The sequence below is a fragment of the Fukomys damarensis genome, unplaced genomic scaffold (assembly GCF_012274545.1).
Source record: "Fukomys damarensis isolate Sample0158 unplaced genomic scaffold, DMR_v1.0_HiC HiC_scaffold_23, whole genome shotgun sequence".
Taxonomy (NCBI): Eukaryota; Metazoa; Chordata; class Mammalia; order Rodentia; family Bathyergidae; genus Fukomys; species Fukomys damarensis.
Genome location: NW_022900935.1, coordinates 26,900,982 through 26,922,248, shown reverse-complemented (window position 1 = coordinate 26,922,248; position 21,267 = coordinate 26,900,982). Strand labels below are relative to the sequence as shown.

General features: G+C 50.7%; 2 long non-coding RNA genes across 4 annotated transcripts in view; both read right to left on the bottom strand.

Moving 5' to 3' along the window:
- LOC104852529 overlaps window positions 1-21,267 on the bottom strand; it is a 198,375-nt gene that overhangs the window by 155,859 nt on the left and 21,249 nt on the right. The gene's annotated exons all lie outside the window — the stretch shown is intronic.
- Window positions 12,705-20,311, bottom strand: LOC117287306. The gene is made up of 3 exons (XR_004518543.1): window positions 20,167-20,311; window positions 14,410-14,500; window positions 12,705-13,770 (listed from the first exon to the last, which is right to left on the bottom strand). It is a non-coding gene; the product is annotated as an uncharacterized LOC117287306 (long non-coding RNA).

The following is a 21,267-nucleotide window of genomic DNA, read 5'->3' as shown; positions in this document are numbered from 1 at the left end:
GGGGGGGGGGGGGGGGGGTCACGCAGGATCTCATGCCCCGAGATGGCGCTGGCACCAGTAGGGAAGCCAGGCCAGCTCAGGCTGTGCCTTCGGCTCCTGCCCTATCACCTCATCTCTCCACACCGCAGCGACCCCCACGCTGTCTCCAGTCCCGAACAGTTTCCCACCGCAACTCCCTCCTGCATAGTTTTCCCCATAGGGAGATGGGGAAGCCACAACATAGTTAGCTAAATTTAGAAATAAACTGTTATTATTAATGTGATAGACAACAAGGACGGAGCCCAGGAAGGGAGATGATTCAGGATTTGCGAATGTCATTTAGAGCCTTTCACAACTTGGCTTGGCACTCAGTAGACACTCGGCAAATATTTTTGAGCAAATGCGCGCCTGTCTTGCTCCCCTCTCTGTGCTCACACAGGGTCCCTCCAGTCTACAGCATGGCCTGCCACTCACCTTTCAGCAGGGCCTTGGCTTTGGCCATCCCCTCCACCTGGAGCCTCCCCCGCTGAATTCAGCCTTGTCCTTCTGGATTCAGCTCAGAAATCGCTCTTTCCAAGTGTTCCCCTGCAGTCTCATGGCTTCCTACTACCCGGTCACAGTTCTCACACACCACGCAGGCTGCACTTGGGTGGGTGGTCTCCGTGTATTTCTGCCCCAGCCTCTGCTAGACTGTCAGATCCTCCTAGGGCAGAGGTGGGGCCCTAGCACTCAGCAGGGCTCTGGTTTAGAGGATGGGTTCCATGATAATCTCCGGGAGCTGAAGACTCCAAGGAAAACAGCAAGGTAGCACCAAGCAGTAGTAACCCTCCAGGCCAACAGGTGGCTCAGACACAAGTTAGGCAGGAACCATGCTGAATGCCTCCCTCTCCCCCTAGTGGTCTCAGCTAATTACTGCAGCTTCCCTTAGCCAGACTCATCCCTAAGAAGCAGCTGAGTCTTAGGAGAACCCGGGCTGAATTCTGAGACTACAGAATCCTGACATGTAAAGGGGATTTTACATCTTAGTTTAAGCACCATTCCTGCCCCCATTCATCAGATGGAAAAACTGAAGTCCAAAGAGAGCACACAGACTATGAAAGGAATTAGAACCCAGCTCCTCTTAGGAACAGGGAAAAGATTTTGAGGCCTAGAATATCCAAAATGATGAGACTTTCTGCCTGCAGTGCTGCCTGATTAATTCCTACGGTGTCATGCTTAGTCCACTCATGCAGACAGCTCTACTTGTCAGATCCTTGCTGATCCAGTCCAAGTCTTCTCTTTTCACTTCTTTATCTGCCTTGGAAGGTAGGTTCTGGATCTGACTCACTGGCTATGGAATTTTTGACAAGTTCCCTTGCCCTCTCTACAGTGTTGCTTTTCTCAGTTGAGCCTAGAAGGTGGACTAGACCCACAGTGGCATGTAGATTTCCTTGCAGTACCACCTCTGGTTGCTTAGCAGCAGCTGCTTAAGAAGGTGTGTAAGGGCAGAGGTGCTGTTCCCGATTAGCTGTGCCTGTCACGGGATGGGAGGCAGCTTTGCTGACATGGGGCTCCCTGGATCTGCAAGCCCCAACCCAGGCTTCTGAGTCCTCAGACCCCTTTCTGCTCTAACCATCGAGATTTCTGGTTTCTCCCATCTCTATAGTGACCACCCAAAGCAGTGCCAAGCTCTGTGTTGGTGGGAACTTCTCAGAGCAAGACCCTTCCCTGTCCTTGGGAAGCTCTCAGTTGCCCAAATCCACATGCAAAAAATGGCCCAGCACAGTCTTCGGAAACAAGAGGCTTCAAGGTGCTGGGTCTAAAGCCTCGAAGCTGCAGGAAACTCTTGACTAGCGACTTCCAGTCCCCTGCTCCCCAACCCCTCGCAGGCATCTCATCACTGAATCCCTGAATTGGGACTGGCACATGGCCTCCTCTACCTGCTGTCCCTATGGGTAGCCCTGGCCACTGTGGCCGGACTCCAAAGCCAGTGCTCAAGTCAGCCCTCCATGGAGGACCCAGCTGCCTGAAGAAAGGAGAGTGAGACCACATCGTGGTCCTTCCCATTCCTTCCCACCCTGGTTGCACCCACACTCACAGAAGCCTGGTCTAGGGGCTGTCCCTTCCCTCCCGGAGAGCCTGCCTTGAGCCACCAATCCCTACTGCCCCATGGTGGCTGGAGAACTGCTCCTCCTCCTCTCCTGGAAGCACTGAACACACTGCAGTGGAAACACAGCCATCACGTGGCCAGCACAGCCCGCCAACCTTGGCACTTCTCCTCTGATCCCGTTTGTTTTTCTAATATAAAACTAATATGACATAATGTATAATCTAATTTGGAAATTACCATTTGCTTAGCTGGCCCACACTACCAGCCAATACCAACAGCAAGAGAAATTATTTAAGAATGTTTCTTTTCCTTCAGAACACGGCTGATAATTTATTTTTCCGTCAGAAGATTACTTTTCTCTTTACGACATTTCCTGCCCGCGTGATTTGCATTCCCGTTCAATAAAACACTGTGTGCCTAGTGCAGGGAAGTGAGTCAACACCACTCTTCTTCCATAGAAGGGAGGGTGTCAATTGCACTCAACAGTGCGCCCAGTGCTGCTGCCCAAGTTTGGGAGGCAGGCGCCAAGGGGCTCTGTGGGCAGGATTGGGCACATCTTAGGGAGGCACTCAACCCTGTCCTGTACACTAGCCCCAAAAGGGCCCAGAGCAGCCCAGGCCCCACTGGCCCCGGGCATGAATAATGCTTGTTTGGCATTCCTGGACAAGAGGGCTTAGCACCAGGGTGGACAGAAAGTTGAGAGGGTGCTTTGCTGAAATTCCAGCTTCCAACCTGTCTACACCTGAGCCTCCCCTGGAATGAAGTACCTCTTCTCCTGTCACCACCGTATGTAGAGCCACACACAGGCTCTCTGTGCACCCTCTCACTGCACCTTTGGAGTGACACTGTTCCAGCCAACTCATTCCTCTGTCTTTGCTTTCAGCAACTATTTCAAAGGCACAGCTGGCAGCTCCAATCGGAGCAGGTTTCAAATCCTGGCCCTGCCACTTGAAGTTCTATGAACTTAGACAATGCTTCACCTGGGTAAGCCTCCATGATCCTCATCTGCAAAATGGGGATAACTATCTCAGAGGTCCAGGCAAACGGAAGGGGCCAGCCCAGAGCAAGAACTGAATCATGCCACTGGTCACAGGCTCTGAACTGTGGTGCTCTGGGGTTTACCAATGTGCCTAGAATTATTGAGAGTTGTAGTCCCAGTGACAGGCTTGGGCTTTGGAAATCATGCTGGCACTGAAAACTGACTAACCCACCAGGTCTCAGCTTAAAGCTGAGCTATTTCGGTGCCGTGCAGCTCCCCCCTCCAAGGTCTACTCACTTGAAAAAAGTATCCCCAACCCAAATATTTTGCAGCAAAGGACTCTGAAGGGGGTTTCTTCCCTCCCACTGCAGTCTGGGGAGAAGGATAAAAACGGCCTTCTCAAATCCCTCCCTCTACCCAGACCAGTCTCGTGACCTGAGAAACTCAATCTCCTGGTTAGAGAGTTTATTTACCCACACAAGTGACAGTTCTGATGTCTTCCTGGACATTGTAAAACTGGGCTGATGGACATTTTGGTGAAGGACAAGGAGAAAAGCACTCACTGGGAGGAGTGGACCACCTCCTTGAAATCACTGGCCTGAGAACACCAGATGAGGACTGGGTGCCCCTCAGAGTACTCAGCCTCATTCATTCAACCAAGTTAAGTGGCTATTTTGGTTTCACAGTTTTGAAGCAACTGGCTCTTCATGAAGTTGACTGGATGTTTAGACACAGGCTCTCTGCTTGACTGGTTGTTTGACAGAACGGAGTGGGTGTTTTGTTACTGCTTGGTGACCAATGTGCCCTGTTGCTTTTGCATAGTTTGACTGGCTTGACTGCTTGTTTGGCTATGGTGATTGGTGGTTTCACCAATTTGACCAGTTGTTTTGTCACCATTAGATCCACTTGACTGGCTGTTTAAGTTGGATAGGTGTTTTGGCACTCATTAACTAAGTTGACTGGGTTTGATTGAACTGTCTGGATGCTTGAGTGAATTAATACAAATATTTGGACATCGTATGAGGCCGATGATTGGCTGTTTACAAGAGCCTGGGCATGTTGCTATTATGTGACCCAGGTGACCCATTGTTCTGGCATTGTTTAACCTAAAGGCTAGCTGTTGAGTTGGTTTGGTGTTTTGGCTTTGTTTAAAGAATGGCTGCCTGAGAATCTTTTTGATCAAGGGGATTGGTTGTTTGACTGAGTTGAACAATTGCTTTGGTATTATTTAACCAAGTTGTCGTGTTATTCAAACTCAGTTGATGTTCTGTTAGAGTTTGACCCCACTGTGTGGAAGGTACCCATTTCTTGGCTACACTGATAAGCCATTAGGGCACTGTTTGGACGCTGTTTGTCCATTCTGAGTGTTGTTTGGTCACCTTTACTCAGTGTCTCATTGAATGAGTTGGGCATTTCCACTACAGGAGCAGGGACAGCCAGCACCAACAGACCTGCCCTTGCTGACCAGGGAGGGACTGGGGAGGCAAGGGACTGGGGACCCAAGCCTCCCACTTGCATCAGGAAGGTAAGAACAGAAGGGCTAGCAGCAAGGCAGCTGCTGTGTGCAAAGGCGCGCAAAGCAAGGCTCTCCTGAGCCGAGCCAGAGATGAATGCATTTGGCAGAACACTTCAAGAATGCAACCTCTGGGTTAAGTGGTTGAAATTAGGCCCAACGGGGCTGTTTTGCTGAGAATTTACAGTCGCTCATAGAACTCAGCCCTGACTGAGTAGGAGTCCCTCCTGCCAAGATGGAGCCTGGCTGCCCAGCCAAGGGGCTTCACCAGCAGGACACACCTCTCCACCTTTGATTAGCCTATCCATGTACCTCCACAGGGGACCACAAGGATGCTCCTGCTCATCTCCCACTTGTTGTGGTCTCTCCCTGGAATCCGCAGGCAGTGCAGGCAGCACCTTCTTCCCACAAGCTTCTTTCCACGTGTGAGGCTAGGGGTGCCCTAGAGACCGGCAGGGCATGGGAGTGGAAACGCCTGTTATACACTCAGCATACCAGTATCAGCACTGGAGGGGGCTCTCAGTGGGTGTTGGACTGACCTCTCATTTTACACCTGGGGAAACTGAGGTCCAGAGGGAGAAAGGGGTTTTCTAAGCTGAGCCCTACAGCACTCCAAGATACTAAGCCTTTTCAGTAATAAGCAGGTTCCATTTGGAAAGCCCTGATCCATACAAAGAAGAAGAGGAAAGGATAATACAAAGGATGGGACTGAGACAGGAACAGAACTCTCTAGCTCACTGAGTAACTTACTACAAGCCCCGAGTGAGTCATTGCTGAATGAACATCCAGGGTCACTGAGCTTAGGCGTTCACAATATCTGGGCCTCCCACCTCTGGCTGCATCAACAGGAGTAGCAACAGCAGAGCAGAGGAAGTGATGGCCTCACTAGGCTCTGCATGGAGTTTAAGACAAGAGTCAGTGAGTAAATACTAGAGTGGGTCACAACTTAAAAAGAAAGGCTCACCAAGCCATGTCCTAGGAAAAACTGATAAGGAAAGGCTGGCCTCCCTAGAGAAAGATGAGGTCACTGTCTGGAGATCGAAGACTTTCAGAAGACAGAGGCTCTTAACGAATGTAAGAACAGAGATAAAAACAATATGGCACCCTGTAGGCACTTGAAAAATGTTTTTGCCAGAGTGACCTTGAACAGAGGAGATCCCTTGGTTCCAGGAGATTCACCAGCAGAATTCCTATATTAAGTAAGTACACAATGAGTCAGAGACAGGAGGCTTGCAATCTCCTTGCTTAGATTTGCTGCCTCTCTCAATGCCCCCACCACTAACACAGCCTTGATTGTATTTCCCTGTTCTGGCACCATCCGCTTGCATGGAGCTTGGGTACCACTAAGCCTTCCAGATTCTTTCCACACAAAGAACTGTTGACAGGCCTCACCACCCAACACCCAGGCCGTCACTTTCCAATCCATGTTTCCAAACACTGAACCTTCCTAAGCCCACGACAGTTAACAGCACATTCTTCTCTCCCTCCCGGTTCCCTTCCAGATCTAGAAAGGGAAGAGCCACATAGTCCTGGCTAGGGGCAGAGCCTTGTAACAGCTCACTGAAGACCTGCCTTAGATTTGATCTTTCAGACACTGAAAGGCAGAGAGTCAGAGAGCCACTCTCCAACCATCTGACAATGGCAAAATCCCTCTGGTGCTGAGCAGCCTAAGTCCCTGGGCTGGTTCTAGAAGGTCGTGGAGGCCAGAGATAAAAGAAATCAGAAAGATAACCAGAGCATCAAGCATCCCATCCAAAAGCCCAAGAAAACACTAGAGATATGGGCTGGGGACTTGGCTCAGTGGTTCTGCCACCTGCCTTGCAAGTACAAGGACCCAAGTTCGATCCCCCGTACCAAAAAAAGAAAGACAAAAGAAAAAGAAAACACTAGAGGCTGAGGAACATGTGATTGGCCACCACACTACCCTCAAAGCCCTGGCCATCAGGCCACCCAGGCTTCTGCCTTCCACCCAGGCAGCCAGGGGCAGCTAGAACTTGCAGGACACAAGCAGCCCTCCTCATATACCCTCCAGTAGAAGCCACCTCTCCAAACAGCTGGGGCCTCATCAGACCCACACAGAAACCAAGGCCACGCAGGGACTGAGCACAGAGCAGAGAAGGTTAGGGTACTACTTGGAGGCACCCAGGGCAAAGAACAATCACCACATACTTGGCTGGGTGCCTGGGACGGCTTCCCGCTGACCTGCTGTGTAACTTGGGGGTGGGGGGTGTCTGACCTCTCTGGGCTCGTCTTCCCAGCTCCTCACATGGGAGTCGGGGCTAGGAAAGGTCACAGAAATCCTGGAGTCCTACCCTGTGCTAGTCAGTTTCCCATTGCTATGACAAAATACCTATGAAAAACAACTTAAGAGGAAGAATGGTCTATTTTGGCTCATGGTTCAGAGGTTTTTGTCCATGGTCAGCTGGCTCCATTGCTTGAGGACTGTAGCCAGGCAGCATCATCATGTTGAAAAGGAATGATAAAGGAAAACTGCTCGCCTCTTGGCACAAGAAGCATAGAAAAGGGAAAGAGCCAGAAGAATGGGCTGGGGACAAGACCTACCCTTTAAAGGCATGCCCTCAGTGAGCCCCTCCCTCCAGCGGGACTCCACATCCTCATGCCCCATTGGGCTATGAACTTGTCAATGGATGAGTCCATTGACAAAAAGTTAGCATTCTTGTGATCCAATCACCTCTCCAGGCCCAACCTCTAAACACTACTGTCTGGGGGATCAGGCCTTCGATGCATGAGTCTTTGGGGGATTACTACCTAGTTAGATCAACACACTCCCTTGATGCCAGGGCAGGAAGCCCGAGCCTAGTGAGTTAGTGGCAAACTTGGGCCTGGAGCCCTGGTCCCCTGGTCCCAGTCACTCTCTCGCCACTACTCTGTGGGGCTGCTCTCCAATACCTACACAGATCTACTCATCACCTCTGCAGCTCTCGCAGCCTGGTGCACTGAGAGGGTCCACTCACTTGCTCTGCTATGGCAGTACCATAAATGAGGGCAGAGGTTGGGGGGTTAATGGAACAAAAATTTACTGTCCCACAGTTCTGCTGGCTGGAAGTCCACAATCAAGGTGCTGGCAGGGTGATTCCCTCTGAGGACTTAAGAATCCAGATGTTCCATGCCTTTCCCCTAGCTTCTGGGAACTGGCCGGCAGTCTTTGGGTCCTTGGCTTACAAGCACATCCTCTGAACTGTTTTCATCTTTACATGGTGTTCTCCCTGTATGTGTATTTGTATCCAGAATTTTCCTCTTTATAAGGGCAGCAGTTGTATTGGGTTAAAGGCCACCCAACAACCTCACTCAATCTCCGCTGTAACGGCATGATGACTCCCAGATGCAGTTTCATTTCCAATTAATGGAGGTTAGGGGGTCAACATACAAATATTGGGGGGACCTAATTCAACCCATAACAGAGCAGCTCTTCAGTGCCTCTCAGGACTGCTCACCCTGTGTGCATGAGCACAAATACACATACACACATACATACACACACACACACACACAGCAGTCAAGCACAAAAGTACTGCTCAGTGTAACGTGGTCCTCTTGCCTCTCACTGGGCACCTGGCCTGATGCCAACTACTAGGGAGGATAACAGCTGTACTTGGACACTCAGGGAAAAAAGACAGGCTACTGCTGACCCCTCGGACAGACTCTGTGGCCACTACAAGTCACTGAACCTCTTGTCACAGCTCTGACAAAGGAATCACCTCCATCCAGGGTGCAAAGGGCAGCAAAGGGACCAGGCACAAGATGCTGGTGCCAAGGCTGGACTAATAAAGTGCAGCTTTGATCTCCCTGCCCCTCTCAACCCTCTTGGCACACTCATCCTACCTCCCCAAGTCTCTGAGGTGAACCTGCAGGGGGCATCCCCCAGTGATGTGGACAGATTACATGCCCTGCAGAGCTCCTTCAAAAAGACTCCTCATGGTAAGGTGGGCATCTCTGCCAAGTAACACAGCACCCGGCAAGCCAGCACAAGTCTTTCTACACTGCATTATCATTGCCCCCTTACCCAGAACCCCAGCTCCTGGAGGTGGGTGATCTAGAGCTGCTCTCCCAGTCCCAGCCATGAGATCTGCAGGCCTGGTTGCTCCAGCTCAGTCCCCCACCACCCACAGATGCCAGAGACCTCAGCTGACCCCTGAGTTCCATGGGGGCAGAAGTGACTGGTTCGCCAGGGACTCTTCAGATGAGCCCGCCCACTCCTCTCATGTCTGTTCACATGCTCCTCGCTTTGCCTCCCGCATGTGTGTACATTCTACGCGTTTTCTCTCAGGTGGCCCATTCATGCTTCCTTTAGGCGAGTTCATATATTTACTGCCAGTGCTGCACTGATCACTTGTGCTGCTCCTGATCTACACATTAAGTCACTTCATTCACAGATTCAACCAACATTAGAGTTCATGCCTGCTGCAGGTGGTGCTATCTGCCTGAGGCTGGAGGATACAGAAATTAACAAGGCAAACAAAGCCTCTCCTCTCACAAGGTTTCTAGTCAAGGAGAGAAAGCCAGACGAGTCATCATCATACACACAATGGAGAATATAATCTAGGGCAATGGGATGGAGACCTAGCAGAGTAAGGGCTAAGAAGGATGGTGGTCAGGACAAAATCCTTAAGCTGAAAGGCAGCTGTCCATGTAACACCTCAAGGGAAAAGCATTTGGGCAGCAGGAACAGCAAGTAGGGAGGCCCTTATATAGCAGGCAGAGCGTCAGTCAGATCCCAACAAAACAGGCAGCACACTTGAAACGGGGGACTAAAGCGAGAGATTCTTTCCAGAGTGTGCTGTGAAGGAGAAGGTTCAGGAGCAAGAGGAACAGAGCAGTGCTTTGGGCTAGCAGCAGCAAAACATTTCCAGCTGAAGGAGATAGGGCACAGAGCTGGGGTTGGAACTTACAGTCTGCTTCCTTGAGACGTGGATAGCATTTGGTGCTGGGACACAGCCCACCCAAGGCACTGAAAGGAGAGTCAGGAATACACACCCTGACCCTGCTCTTCTCATCATCTATGTGTGCCTCACGGCAGCCCAACACTAAGGGGCCACTGACAGGACTACAGGTATGCAGCAGGTGAGGTGTGGGGTGGAGGTGGCCAGGGTGCCCGTGTCACATCTCAGATGGCAGCTCAAGTGTCCTTCACAAGTGGGGCAGTGGCAGCTGAGAGATGTCCTGCAGTGAGAGATCCTGGGTGCACAGGAGAAGAGGAGTAAGTAGGGTCAGAGGGAAGCAGGACTCAGCCTCCCAGGGCTGCACAAGGAATCTGGACTGTATTGTAGTCAGAGTTTAAAGCACGAGAAGGTTCTGCTCCAAACCCCAACACACCCCACCCCTTCACCCGGCCAGGCCATCCGTAGCCACCTAAGACGTTGATCCAGGTGCTAACTCTTAGAGCACCAGCCCTGACTGAGGAATGCAGGTACCAGCCAGTCTGGATCTCTCTGGGGCAGCATAGGGCTGGGAGCAAGAGGCCCTATCTAGGGACAGGTTCCAAGAACAGCCAGCCAGGAGGATCCCCTGCTCACAGGCAAGGATGAACAGTGGTTTAGAGTAAAACCAGAAGTTTTCCAAAGCCCAGCCCCCTGCCCCAGCCCACCGCAGAGGGGAATTCAGTCTGGCAATGGCAGACCATCCCAGGGAGGGGACCTCAGGACATCTTCCTTGTGCCATATGAGTATCGGCATGCTCTGACCCAAGATCCCCAAAAGAACCCCAGGCTTATAGAAAATCACCTGCAGGGGCCCTCAAGCAAGTTCTGGGAGTGAGGGGTTAGTGGGGGGAAATCACCCTGTTCCCACCTGAGACCCAAGCCAGCCCTCAGCTGATCCAGAGCACAGCCCACTACCTCTCCCTCCCACCTGTTCAGGGCTAAGGCTGTGGGGTTCAGCTGGACCCCTCTGCTCCCCACTCTTAGGTGGGAAGTGGACCGATCCAACTGTAGGAAACATTCTCCCAACCCTTCTCCAGAAAGCCTGAGCAGTCTCAGCCTCCTTGGGGCTCTGCCCAAGCAGAGAACAAACCTGGACCAACCTCTTTCCCCATCTTTCACATGCAGGGCAGGTACCACATCACCTCCAAAGGTCCTGCCAGCTCTGTTCCCCTCCATGCACACCCACTAATCATTCCCTGAGCAGTAATTATGCACCTGACCCAGGTGACAGATGTGGGGCACCACGAGCTGGTGGGGCAAGAAGTGCAGTGAGTTTCATGAGTATGAGGTGCTATCAGATCAAAGGCAGACTGACAGAGGGCTGAGGATCCAAGAAGGCTGGGGTGGGGGGCGGGGCTTTGAGATAAGGATGCATTTGCCAGAAGCCATAGAAAAAATAATAAATTTTGTATAGCGCTTCATTCGTTCATTTCGTTCATTTTCAGAATCCCTTCTGATCCCTCAGACTTAGGTCTCAGCAAACCAGAACTTAGAACGTGTCAATGTTTAGCTCTGATAGTCCCTTTAGACGTGATTCCCATTTTCTGATTACAATGACAAAGGCCCAGAAAGGGGAAAGGACTGTGCAAGGCCACCCAGCAGGGAATTAATGAGCAGATCCTGAAACCATACTCTCTGAGCTTCCTGTCTAATATTTCTTCTGCAATAACCCACTCACCTCCTTCTTTTCCAAACACCCTCTGTCCTGACCAACTGCCCTTCCTCCCCAGCCAGACTCAGGACAAGTTTTACAGGAAAGTAACCATTTGGGGTGGGGGGTAGAAAGTAGAAAAGAAAGTTTAACCCCATAGTGTTTTCATACTTGGGATCTGAAAACATGCTTTCCCCAGCAAAGCAGCTTAGCGTTAAGCGGAAAATCGGCTTGGAAGGATGTGATATCATTTATAACAGTACATTAAATGCAAGCTGAGAACCTGATATATTTTAGGAACATTCAGCACACTCTAGACTAATAAACATTTTACAATATTATTGCACATGTTCATTTCACTTTGTACAAATAATCATTCCCTTCACATCTAATAAGTCTGCTTGACACATAAGTGGTCTTGGGCAAACACCTCAGAGGGCCTTGTTTTTCTGTGCATTGATCATTTATTTGTGTAGCCCGCTGGGACAATGACGAATGATTTTGAGGTTTAAATGTCCTCAAACATCATCTTTGTCTCCCTGCCTGTTATCATGCAAACGTGAAATAATTTTGTCTTGGCCCCAGAATGTATTGTTTTTCATGTATGAAAAATGCCCGTCCCTTCTCTGCCTGGCATGGCATCAATCAGTTTAAAACAATATTTGGAGGAGCCCTGGTCTGTGGGTCCTCCAGTGAGCTCTTGAGGTCCCCAGGAGACATGAAAACACCACTTACTGGGGAATTTCCAAACAAACCTGCAGCCACACTGTCAGAAGCCTGGTTCCCCTACAAGGCAAGCACGGGCATATCCCCAAGGCCCAGGGAACCAAGACTTGTGTTATTCACAGTCTTCTCCTTTCAGAACATTCCTGGAGGTCTCTGGGGCCTGCCACTGTTGTGCTTGCTGCTGGAGGATTGAACCCAAAGTGGTCCTGACCTTCAGGAACTTAGATCACGGTGTGGTCATCACTAGCTCAAAGAACCTCCATTTGAGAAATAGAAAAGGTGCCTTCTTGAAATAAGACTCAGCCGATGGAGCCCATCACTTGGGAAGCAGATGCCTTTGTAGATTAGGGAAAAAAAGTATTCTTCCTTCTGAGCAGATACAGTCTGCTCAGGGCACATCCTTCAGCTGGGTATTCTTGGGCAGTGCACAACCTAAATAGTGTACAAAGACGCCACCCTGGTAGAGTGGGGGTAGGACAGTGGGAAACAGACAGACACAGAAACAATACTGTGAATTATATGTCCCTTAAAGAGGAAAGCTACTTGGTGTGGAAGCTCATAGTTGATAAGGTAGGAGGCTTCATGGAGGAAATGACCTTTGAGTTTGACCTTAAAGAAAAAGTAGGTGAGTGATAGGCAAAGAAAAAAAGCAACAGCCCCTCCACCGCCACCATCACCCCTCACTGGACAAAGAGCCTGCCCTTCAGACACAAGCAAGAAGCTTAGCATTTGGAGAGACTGAACAAGAGGAGAAAGAAGAGAAGTAGGAGAGAGTGAGTGTAAGAAACAAGAAAGGATGAAAGGGTGGAAGAATGGATAGATAGATAGGAGGCAGAGACTGTTTAAAAGTGTGGGATTTTTTAATGCTTTATTAAGAACTGTGTGCTTTTATTCACAAGCAGTGAGTGTTGCATTCCAGACTGTGTTTTAGACAATCACCCTGCCTGGACTGAACTACAGAAAGCAGATTTACATACTGTAGGGGAGCCCCCCTGGCCTGAACCTAGAGTGGCCATTTGGAGTCATCCTGTAAGGTAAAGGGAAGGAGCATCAGCAGCCTCAACTAGCAAATGACAGCTCCTCAGCTGAGCCATGGGAGACTGAGGCTCAGAAGTGTGACCCATCTTGCCTGTTAATGCTCACCTGGTCAATGAGTTGGCCTGAAATAGAACCTCCCCACCCTTGTACCCAAGAAGCCCGGGTCCTTAGTATGAACTCACTCAGATCTGGTGTCCACTGCCTAACACTAGCCTGGGAGGCCTCCATCTGTGCTCCCTCCCTGTCCACATCTAGAAGAACCAGGATCAGGTCAGGAATCTGCATCAGACCCTAGCTTTGACTTCTCTTCCACCCTGTTCTACCACCTCTGCCTTTTCCAGCACGTACAGTTTGCCAAACAATGACATGCAATTTGACACGCCGCCCCTGGACTTTTGCACATTCTGGTCCTTAACTTTCATTCTTTTTCTGCCTTGGTACTGCTCCTCATCCTTCAAGATCAACCCAAGTGTCACTTCCTCCAGAAAGCCTCTCTGACCCCATGATTGAGTGATCATGGGGGTCCACAGCTCCTGGATTGTCTCACATGTTTATTTTTTATAGTCTATTTGCATCATCTTTCTCTATCCCACTGTGGGCTGCTGGAGAGCAGGGGGAAGTATTTGATTCATCTGTAGAGTCTTCAACTCTCAGCACAGAACCTAGCCCAGAATATAATGAAAAGATACTAGATAGGTGGAGCAGTGTGTGAAGGGGCGGCTGAATGGATGAGTGAGGGTTAGGTAGACAAGTAGACCGATGGATGTGTGGGTGGATGGGTGGGTGGACAGCTTCTCTTTCTTATGGGAAACAACTTTGGACTTGACTCTTCTACCTCTGAGAAGAGTCTCCTGACCTAGAAATAAGAGAAAAAAACAATCTTAAAACCTGAGACTCTCAGTGCCACAAAATAACTGACAATAATGACTGCCAGGTGCATGGACCTGATTCATCTGACACATGTGATTCATGCAACTTCACTGACGAAAAGTCCAGGTGATGTGGGACACTATTCTGCAGGATGAGGTTCAAAGATGAGGTCTCACAGCATCTTAACCACAGCTTTCAGGGACTTTGTCACGAGGCTAATGCATGGAGAAGGGTTCCATGGGCATAACAAGGAGCTATCAGCATCTTTTGAGTCCTCTGAGGATGAGAATAAGAGCCAGAGGCACTAAACTTTAGTCATCCCTGCTCATTCTGCAAAGGCAGATTAGAAAAATAGAAAGTTCCAGACTTAGGGTCCCATTCTGGGGCCGATATAGGTATTATCAGAGTGACTAAACCCTACTTCTAGGCCCCAAATTTTATCCCTCATTTCTACATTGTATCGTTGCTCAGCCCCAATAGCTCTTGGGCCCCCTGTAACTCTGCCTGGACACAGATCCACATTCTGTGCATAAGGGCCAGAGACACATGGTCTTAGAGGCTGATCCCAAGTCCTTCTCCCATATCTGTAGCCCCCAACAGGCAGAGAGTAGTAAGTATCACATACCACAGGGCCAACTGTACAAATGATTCCAGTCATTTAATAAGTATGTATTGGATATCCATGCATCAGCCGAGAAGGGACAACCAGAAGACACCTAGAATGAGAGATTTTCTGTGGGAGTTGACACCATGGCACTGTGGGACCTGGTCAGCTATTCTGCATGCCTCAGGACAGGCCCACAGGTAGGAAGGATGGTGTGTAACAGACAAAGCAACAACAAGCAGGAACTATACTAGGCCTCCAATTAATGACAGATGTCCTCTGAGATAGCTGGAAGCCATGTCACAGAGCTGCCCATACCCTGGGACTCTGAAGAAGATAGGAAAAGAGCTGGGGATCCCAGACCCTGAACTGCTGCCCTGTGCCATCCAGTAGAAACCATGGCACATACTGCCCCTCCCAGCTGCCACCTCACCCTCATGGTTCAACTCGCAGGCCAAACACTCTCACAGCCCTTGCTGACCTGGAAATATGCAAGGATTGTAATTCAGGGATGGGGCTCCAGCTCAGCTGAGCAGCTCCCCAAAATGTCCCTAAACTGCTATGCACCTGGCACGGAGCTAGTCAGTGGAGATTCAGCAGAAGAAAATTAAGGTTTAGTGTTGTGACAAAGACAGTTTTTTAAATGCTACTGTCCTAGTTACTGGCAGTCTCCCATTAAGAAATTGTGAATCAGACGTATGGCAATATCCAAAGTAACAGTGGTCCAAACAGGTCAAAGTTGCTCTTTGACTTTGTGAACAGGCAGATACGATGGAGCCTCCGCCCTCAGGCACTAGCTTCCTTCCACTGGCCATGCCACTCTATGAGGCACATTCCTGCTTCCACTGCCTGACCTGAGCTGTCAGCTAGCTGGTGCCACTGCTATCAGGTCACAAGCCAGGCCATCAGCAAATAGGGAAGGAGCGGACACACACATCCACTCACCCTCAGGACACTTCCTGGGAGTTACAGACATAACTTCAACTAAGTGGCCAGAACCCAGCTGCCACTGCTAGCTGCTGGGATGGGGAGGGCTGGAAAATAGAGTCCTTACTCTAGATAGCTATGAGCTCAACTGAAGATGAGAGGTTTCATTACTCAAAACAGACAGGAAGTAAGTGCTATGAGTCAACAGGAGGTCCATGTCCAAGAGCCTGGAGTCAAACAAGCCTAAAGGCCATTCCTAGCTCTGCCACTTTCTACCTGAGTGATGCTGAACAAAGCAGTTAGCTTCTCTGAGCCTTTGTGTCTCTAAGAACACCAGAGCATTATCATTATACATAGGCACTAAGTTCCCTGAGTGGACCACTATTCTTAATCCTACAATGAATATGAGGTGAGTAGTAACATTAGCCCCATTTTACGGATGAGGAAGCTGAGATTTAGAGAACTGAGATGATTTTCCGAGAGTTAGGTTCATTTATCAACACACACTTAGCGAGAGCCTGCCTGGTGCCAGGCTCTGTGTCCAGCTCTGTGCTCCTCTCTGGAGATGCAGGAGGAAATCAGACATGGTCCCAGCACTGCCAGCTCTCCCAGGCTGGCCCTCATTGTGTATCTGCAAGGGCTTGGAGGCTTGGGAGGGAAAGAAGCAAAGTGGTTCTTTGTTTTGCCTTTGAAGCAACCAACCTGCACCCACAATATCTGTCTGAGTGCATCCTCCCAGCCCAGGCTCAGCACAAACTGCACCCAGAGGGGCTCGCTGAGATGAGGAGGAGAAGCCAGTGAGTCCATTGTTCACTCAACAGTAGCTCCAGATCGACGGAGAAGAGCCAGTGGAAACAGCAACGGTGTCAGCACAACATCTCTCAGTGAGCCCCCATCAAAAGCACTTATATATCCACTACTGCATAAAACCCTTCTGTAGATGAGGACATTGGTGCTTCAAGAAGCTTAGTCATCTGTTATGTATAGGAACCAACTCCCCACAATGAACGTAATCACTGTATACTGCAAACACACACTACTAAAAACATAAATTAAAGAAAAGCTAAGTTACTTGTCCAAAATGACACAGGAAATAGCCAAGAAGGCAGGTGTTCCAGGAAGCATTTCAGAAGGTAAGAACAGAAGGGGCACTGCCTGGTCATTGTAAGGACAGACACACATAACCTTGGTAGTGACAAGGACAGGGAGGTAGGCATAAAGGTCATCAAAGAGTTGAGTGTCTTCCAGGAGGGGCAGATTCAACAATAGGAGCAGATAATGCCCAGTGGGAACCCTGCCATGGGCCTGCACATTTGGGGGCTCTGGAAAAGCAATCAGAGCATTTGACCTCCACTTCTTAGACAGTGCCTCAGGGGACTGGCCAGATTGAGCTCTGCCAGCCACAGGCCTACATTTGCCCATTTGTGACCAGATGGCCCCTGTGCGACTGAAAAGCAGTGAGAGAGTGCCACTTTCTGGGTCCCAGTCTCTTCTGCAGAACCCCCTCTCTCGCTGAGGTCTAATCACTGGGCATATGAGGCAGGCGACACCATGTTCTATACACTAGACCTCATTCTAGACTAGTTCTTTGCTGGGGAAGGACAAGAGAGAGAGGGTGCTGGAGACAGACCTTGGGATCCAGTGCTGCCCCTAGACACCTCACCTGCAGAAAGGGACAGAAATGCGGGTGTGTGCCCAGTAAACCAGTCAACTACCATGCAGCACCATGCGCAGTGCCAGGCACAAGAACTGCCCTCCAAAAATGGGGCCTCCTCCTCTCCCTCTTGCTTTGTCCAAGAGAAAAGCCTCAGATGGCCATGGTTCAGGGCAGATGATGCCAGGGCTAGAGATCAGTCCCCTCATGGCACCATAATTGTTGGGGCCAGAGAAAAGGGATCTTTTCAAGCTCACAAGGCCTAGCCAGGCACAGCATTCAGCTCACAGGACCCATTTGAGGGACAAACCCCCATCATATTGCTGTGAGAGTTGTGGGAGCCTTAGTAGTACTTGGTGTCAAGGGTCTTACTTGGTTCCCAAAGAACACTCAAGAAATGCAATCCAGCCATATCTGCATCACATCTCTACTGCCTGTTGCTTTGAGAAGCAACTGTGTTATTTGTGATTTCTGACATTCACCCCCTCCCCAAACCCTTACCCCCTTTCCTGTTTGGCCTGTGAATTGGAAAGGGCTGTAAACAGGCAGGCAGGCTCCTCGCCTGGGGCGGGCCTGTCAGCCAGCCAGGGCAAAGGTAGGGCCCAGGGGACCCCCACCCCCACCCGCCCCACACAGCCCAGCTGAAGAACTTGTAAAGACAGGATTTGTTTGTTTTTTTGGATCTGGCTCAGGATCTGGCTGAGGCCAGGCCTTTTGGGGAAAAGCAACTTTTAAATAAATGCTTCAAGATTGTGCAAACATTTCAGTAGTATTGGAGGCCTGGCGTTCTGGGTCAGGGAGAGAAAAAAAATACCCGTCAATCACTCCAGAGATGAAAACCTGATAGCTGAGTCGTTGGTGAGGACCAGGGCTTGGGTTGCAAATCTCAGTTGTGGCTGGCTGAGACAGAACTACACTTAAGCCGCTCTCAAAAAATCATTTGCATGTTAATCAATAGAGCAGCCCTGCTTGACAAGCAGAGAGCACAAGGCACTCACAATAAGATCCGTGCGATGCGTGCAGAAAGGATGCGGCTCAAAGGCAGACAGAACTGGGTTTTAGCCCTGGATCTGCCTCTGATTAGCTTTCTAGTCATGAGTAAATTATTGGGCATGATTTAGCCTCAGTTTCCTCAATGGCAGAATGGGGTTATAATAGCAATCTGATAAAGATGTGAGAAGTAAATAAAATACAGGTTGCAACAAAAAAACCTGGCTCAAAGCAAAAGCACAGTAATAAATAATAGCAATATTATTAGCTGCCATTTATGGAGCATTTTCTCTGAGTGAGGACTTGCAAATGCTTTCAGTGATCCTCAGAACCCAGCCCACTTAGCCAGGTATCCACAAGCATATCCTCAGCACCTACTCCACTCTAGCTCTCTGCCAACCAGGAGAAGCTCAGCCTCTGACCTTGGGGCTCAGGATCATAAAGCCAGGATGCTCCAAGCTGGGCCAGAGAAGTATAAACAGAGCATGATACAGAGAGAGATGGCTCTGCCCACTTCTCGGAAAAGGGGCTATCTGGCCTGGGTCTGGAAAAGGGGCTATCTGGGCTAGGTCTGAAGGACGATTAAGACAGTCCCCATACAGACACAGGGAAGAGCAAAGGCTCCAAACCAGGACCTGGATGCAGGCAGAATGCAAGGGAAAAACAGCTAGCAAAGTTAAGACTGGTGTCAAAGAACAAAGCATCTTACATTTTGAGGGTCCAATCTGACTTCTTGGGCCGGGGTAGGACCTGTGCCTGCTCAGCTGCCCTGGCCATTCCTCATTGTAGCTGTGTGACTAAGGCAGCAGCCCAGTGTTCCTGAGTGTGGATCTCTGCAGGACCTGCCTCAAAAGGGTGCAAGAGGTGACAGAGTGCTGAGAAGGTCGTGCTCCACCATTATTTTACATGTGTGCACAAATGTGCACGTACACACATGCACAGACATTCAGGGTCTGGCATCTGAACAGCCTGGCTTGAGAGCCCAGCTTCCCTGGTCCCTATGGCATGAGCCCAGGAGGGCTCCAACACATTGGATCAAAGCCAGGGTATGATGCCAGGCTTGCGGAAGACACGGGTGGCAAGATTCTCATCTAACACATCCACAAAAATCAAAGGACCTCTTTCTCCATCAGAAACTTCCACCATTCTGGTGAATTCAGGACATTATGTCCTGATCACACTCTCCCCCCAGCCCCATGCAGGGAAACTGAGGTTTGAAGACGTAAAGGAGCATACCCGCCTTGGAAGCAGAGAACCACATGCAAAGAAGCTCCCATGGGGTGTACACTCATTGTGCTGAGCCTTGGAGAATGAGTGGAGTGCCACAGGGGAAATGGGCACTTCAGGGAACAGCACACCCAGAGACGTCGCCGATGAACCTGGGGGAAAGGAAGGTGACCTTGTCTGTTCGGGTTCAGTGATGTGGTGTGCTACAGAAGAAGCCAAAGAGAATGTGTGTCCATACAGAGAGACGTGTTTAGGACCTGGATGTTCTTGGGAGCCAAGGGGAGGCTAGGGCTGAAGGGCAGCCATACAGGGTCAGATTTGAGAAAGATTTCTATTGCAGTGATGCAGATGTGACCTAGATTGTGCCTGGGATGAATCTGAGAGATGCTGAGGAGATATGACTTCCAAATGAACATTAATTCTCAGCTTGGCATAGTGATGCATTCTGAGACACTGAGGCAGGAAGACTGTAAGTTCCAGCCAAGCCTTGGCACCTTAGTGACTTCCCGAGTCCTTGTGTCAAAAAAAAATTTTTTAAATAAATATTAAAGGGCTGGAGACGTAACTCAGTGCAAAGACCCTGGTTTCAACCACCCCCCAAAAAGGAGCATTTGTCCCTAGAGGAAAAACAGAGATACAGACAGAGCAGGCATAGAGGAAACAGGAACGTGAGAGGGTTGGGGACTGTCACAGAAGAGCCACGTTCAACTCAGGGGACTGCGGCTGTGGGATTAGAACACAGATGCTCAGTACAGGGGGCTTCCTCACCCCACCCTGCCCCTCCACAAATTCCTGCACCTCCCTCTGTCCCAAGGGCTTGCCTACCCTCCGTCCCTTCCCAGTAAGAAGGCCAAGGCCTCCAGCCCACACCAGGCGGCCCAAGGGACTGGGTGGGGAAAGCCCAGCTCCCTTCTCCGGCAGAAAGTGCGGCGAGTTAGCCAAGTCAGCTGGCAGAGGACCAACTCTTCCACCAACTTTACCTCCTTCCCTCTTTCTGGCTCTTCTGCTCCCAGCCCAGGACTGCCCTCTGGCTCCTACAGTGTGCCAGGGATCCGGCCCCTTCACCTCTCCGACAGTCTCCTCCTCTGCTAGGGAGGTAGCAAGCAAGGTTGCTGCGATCCTCCAATGAAAGGGCTGGCAGGTGCCACGCCCAGAGGGCGGGCGGGCGCTGGTTCCGCCCAGTAAGCGATTTGTTGCCCCCACGCACACGCAGCGCGCAGTCGGCGCTGCGCCACGCCGGCGGGAGGGGGTGTCACCGCCATCTCGGGTTCTCTCCGCTCAGTCAGGGGGCTAGGATTTGAACCTGGGTCGAGGATTCCCACGCAGCCGTGGTCGTCCGCCTCGCCTCCCTCCTCCCCTTCCGTTTGCGCTCCTCCCCCTCCTCCTCGAAGTCCTCCGAGCTCAAAGGCGCGACACCTGGAGCAGTCGCAGCCTCCCGCCCGGCGGCCTGGGCCTCATTACGGCCGGCCCTTATCGCGGCGTGCATCACATTATTTCATTTCAAAGAATCCACAGAGAAGCCCGTCCCCGGTCGACAACAGAAAGTAAAAACACAGCTGACTCCCATTAGGGCCCTCTCACAGGCTCCGCGTGAGGTAATGAAATATGGAAGCGGTGAGATATGTAATGCTTTATTAAGCGGTCTCAGCTACAACGGCGTGCATGCCAATTACGCCTGCAGGCTACCGCCCGCCCCTGGCCGGGACCACCCAGCGCGCGCCCGGCCCGCGCCCTGGACGAGCGGCGGGGAGTGGAGGAGGGAACCGGACCACGGGGAAAGGGAGGGGGCGAGAGGAGCAAAAGGAAGGAAGGGGACGGGAAGGAAGGAGGAGGGACAAGGGAAGGACGGCGGAGGTGCCCGGTTCCCTCCCCACCCCGCTATCATGGCAAGTAGGTAGGCACCGTGAGAGACCCGGGTCTGGTGTTTGCACCACGAGGCTAGGCCCCTGGGAATCGAGGTAGAGACAGGGCTCCCAGAGGTCCCTAGAAGACTGAAAGGCATGGGCCAGAAATAAAGCTCAGAGAGGGAAAGACAAGAGTCCTGAGCCAGGCCTCCTGTTTGCTGAGATGCTTTCTTTTCT